Here is a 4,790-nt window from a genome sequence, read left to right on the forward strand (position 1 = left end):
AAAAAAAAAAAAAAGGTTGAGAAGTTAGAGGGTTGACATGTTGTGGGGCTGTTAACCAATGTCATAAAACAATATGTGTACTACTGTTTCATGAGACACTATTTGTTCTGTAAGCCTTCACCTGAAGTACAATAAAAAAAAACAAATATGATGGCAAAACTAGGACATTTCCAGGTAAAAAGAAGTTAAGGGAATCTGTAAAAACCAAACCAAACTTACAAGAATTATTGAAGAGAGTCGTTCAGAGAACAAATAACATCAGACCACAGCCTGAATCTAGGACACAAGATTGTACCAGCCAGATACCAACCTAGGAAATGAACTCTCAGGGACTATCCAAAACCGAAAGAATTACAAGAGGGAACCAGAGAGGTTAATCTGTAAATAACAACAACATCAGAACAATAAAAGAGGGAATAAATGGTGTAGGTATAGAACTTTCTAATGGAGAGGAAGGCAAAGTGACACCAGGTAATAATAGGCTGGTTCAAACCTAGGAAGATAGGGGTGAATTTCAAGGTAACCACAAAGAAAGTTAACAAACCTACTCATCAAAATAATGAAGAAAAACATGAAGTCTCAGTAAAAACAAAATCTACAAAAACAAAAGAAATGAAAAAAAAAATCCACATACAAAAGGAATTCAGCATAGGAGAACAAGAGGAACAAAGAAAACGTCAGCACCACAAAAAAAACCACTACAAAATGACAGCAATAAACGCACACCTATTAATAATTACCCTGAATGTAAATGGCCTAAATGCACCCATAAAGAGACAGAGAGTGACAGAATGGATTAAAAAAACAGGATCCATCAATATGTTGTCTACAAGAGACACACCTTAGAAACAAAGATATAAGTTTATTAAAAATTAAAGGATAGAAAAAAATATATCAAGCAAACTGCTACCAAAAAAGAGCAGGAGTGGCAATACTAATCTCAGATAAAACAGACTTTAAAACAAAATCCACCATAAAAGATAAAGAAGGGCACTATATCATGATTAAAAGGATGATCCATCATGAAGACATAATCATAATAAACATCTATGCACCCAATGACAGGGCTCCCAAATACATAAACTCTAACAGCACGGAAAAGAGAAATTGACAGTTCCACAATAATAGTAGGAGACTTCAACACACCACTCTCGGTGAAGGACAGAACATCTAGAAAGAAACTCAGCAGAGATACAGAAGACCTAAAGGCCACAGTCAGCCAACCTGACCTCATAGACATATATAGAACACTCTACCCAACAGCTGCAAAGTACACATTCTTTTCCAATGCACATGGAACGTTCTCCAGAATAGACCACATCTTAGGTCACAGAGCAACCATCAACAAAATCCAAAACACTGAGATAATACAAAGTATCTTCTCTGACCACAATGCCATCAAGGTAGAAATTAACAACAGGAAGAGCAAGGAAAAAAAATCAATTACGTGGAACTGAATAACACCCTGCTTACAAAACACTGGGTAACAGAAGAAATCAGAGATAGAAACCAAAAATTCCTAGAATCAAATGAGAATGAAAACACATCATACCAAAATCTTTGGGACACGGCAAAGGCAGTCCTCACAGAACAATTTATTGCAACAGATGCACACATCAAAAGAGAAGAAATAGAACAAATAGAAAGAGAACAGCAAAAAAAGCCCACAGCCACCAGAAGAAAGGAAATTTAAAAAAAAAGAAAAAAAAACTCACAGTGATTGATGAAATCCATTTATTAATTTGTAAGAAGAAAGTATTTGCAAAGACAATTTAGTTTTCAAAGCAGACCATAACTCACATCAGAATATCAGTGCATTCTCTCTTTTTCTCTATAAGCAAGTTACATGGGAAGCCAAGTATCAAAGGGTGACCTGGTAAGCCTGAAGTCCTAGCAAGTCAGTCAGAACCTCTCCATCAGTGAGCTTAGGCCCTCTACTTACTTCAGCTCTGTGTCTCAACCCTGGGTACACATTAGAATCATCTGGGGAGATTTTTAAATACTTGTGCCTGGGACCCATTCCCTGAGATTCCGATTTAGTTGATCTGTGGTGAGGTCCTAGTAGGAATATTGTTTTAAAAGCTGCTGAGGTGATTCAAACATGCAGCAAAGGGCTGCACTCTAGACCTTGCCAAGGAAATCATGATGTTTGCATTGCTTAGTTAAGACTTCTCGCCTCTGGACAATGCCTGGAAAGACATCTTGGTGACTTTCCCTTTTCAAGGTCCCATGGTTGGTCAAGGCGCCCCCACCCCCACCCCGCTCTTCTATTCACACAGACATTCTCTAAATAGGATAAATTACGCTTGTTGTAGGAGTCCCTGGGTGGCGCAAACAGACACTCAACTACTAGCCAAAAGGTTGGCTGTTAGAACCCACCCAGAGACTTCTTGGAAGACAGGCCTGGTGATCTGCTTCCAAAAGGTCATAGCCTTGAAAACCATATGGAGCACAGTTCTCCTCTGCACACATGGGGTCACCGTAAGTCAGAATTGACTCAATGGCAGCTAACAATAAGAACAACAATGACAGTTGATGTAGTTTCTGCTTACTAAATTGCCTTCAGTTTCCAGGTCTGTGGCTTTGAGAGGACTCCTAGATATCTTGATTGGAGTTTTCAGTATTCCAAAATTCCTCGGACATAATTTACAGATGGCTTCTTAGTTTCCTACAGATGGTTAATTTCAGTTATGAAGAGTGGATTTTCTTTTAGGGGCAACCTGATTTTCAGGCTTTTTGAGTGTGTCCCCCTGTATGCCATCAAGCATCCAGAGAATAATCCAAGGTTGCAGAAATTCAAAGTAAAAGTTTAACTATAATGATGTTAATTGCCTTTTCTGACTATATGGGTTCAGTGGAAAGAACTGAGAGGTCTGAGTTCATATCTTAATTTTGGTCCTTTCAGGATATGTGGCTTTTGGCAAAAGACTTTATCACTCTGAGCCTCATCTTTAAATTGCAATCGTCGTGCCTAGCTTTTAGAGTTGTGCTGAGTGATAAAGATACTGTATGAGCAATGCTTCATCTCAATGAGTATAACTATCGATATTACCAGTATTTTTGAGGGAATCAGGGAATATTTACTCAGAACCAAATTCTCATTCTTTCTCTCTCTTTTTAGAGTAATGACTTTATTGTGCTTTAAAAATTATATATGCTCATAAAAAATCAAGTAGTATAGAAAAAGCACAAGGAAGAAATAACGGATCCCTCTTAAGTCTATAATATTAACATTTTTAACGTATGGTGAACATCATTCTGGAAGCCTCTATATGCATTTATACAGTGTAATGGATACACAGAAATAATTTTAATGCGATCATACCAAGCAAGGTATTTTAAAAAAAAATATTTAATAAAAGTGTATTATTGAATTTAACATAAATAAAAGTAACTGAAGAGATTGATGACTGCCAAAATTATACAAAAAGTTCATGAAAATAATAAAGTGGAGTCATTTTTTTTTAAACTACACATTTTAGACAATATTGACCGACTATTGTCTATCAAAGTAGAATGATTAATATCGTTACAATTCTCCTACCTCTTCCCTCGTAACTCCTATTTTTGTTACTCATTATTTGTACTTTTCCAAGATTCATAATGTTTACATTTTATTTTGCAACTATAATTCCATAAGTTGTTTAGGCTTACTGCTAGATTTAGATAAATTCAATGTTTATACTACTAATCCTTTACGATAGCTTCTTTATTTAGATTCATGTCTTAATTAGCTGGATTTCAGCATCAAGTGGTTTTTTTCAAGAAGGATGCGAGATTCCTTGAATTCTTTTTTTACTGAAATGACAACATAGCTGGGTATGATATTCATAGGTCATACTTGCCTTCAGAATGCCGCAAACATTAGCTGTGGAAAGTTCTGAAGCCAATGTGATTTTTCCTTCTTAGATAACTTGCTTTGTCTATTTGAAGAAAAGAATTCGTTCTTCATCACTGAAATTCAGTAACTTAACCAGAATTAACCTCTCTTTTGATTGTTATTGTTGTTCTTGTTGTTGTTAGACGCTGTCAAGTTGGTACCGACTCATAGTGACCCTATGTACAACAGAATGAAACACTGCCCAGTCCTGTACCATCCTCACAATCGTTATGCTTGAGCCCATTGTTGCAGCCACTATGTCAATCCATTGCATTGAGGGTCTTCCTCCTTTTTGCTGACCCTTTACTTTACCAAGCATGATATCCTTCTCCAGGGACTGATCCCTCCTGATAACATGTCCAAAGTATCTTTTGATAGTATTGCTGTAGAATTATTATTTGCCTGTAATTTGTTGATTGACCTCAGCTGAGACCCAGTCACTCCCTGGGCCTCATTTTTTTCAACTGTACAGGGGACAATGAGTCCTTTTAGCTTTGTGAACCTATGCGCTCATGTTTGGATCATGAATGAGCAAGTGGTAATTTTTACTTTATATGTACCAAGAAGATGAGTAAAAACTGAGTCTGAACAACTGCTTATGGGGGTTGCAGTAGGACTTTAAGTTCTTGAGGGAGGATTGGACTAGAATGATCACCTTCAAGGTCCTTTTCCAGGAGTGAGTCTAAGATAATGATTCCTTGGTATGTTTCTGTGACCAGGGATCAGTGGTTAAAGTCTGGTATTTCACAGAGGTTTAAAGTAGGAGTGTATCTTCAAGCCCTTCTAATCCAGTGCTTTCACTGTACACATTGGCAACTGGATGCTTAGAGAGGGAATGTGACTTGCCCAAGGTTACACAGTGAATTAGAGGCACAACAAGGACTGAAATTCAGATTTTCTGATTACTAAT

This window comes from Trichechus manatus, unplaced genomic scaffold (assembly GCF_000243295.1).
Source record: "Trichechus manatus latirostris isolate Lorelei unplaced genomic scaffold, TriManLat1.0 scaffold00015, whole genome shotgun sequence".
Taxonomy (NCBI): Eukaryota; Metazoa; Chordata; class Mammalia; order Sirenia; family Trichechidae; genus Trichechus; species Trichechus manatus.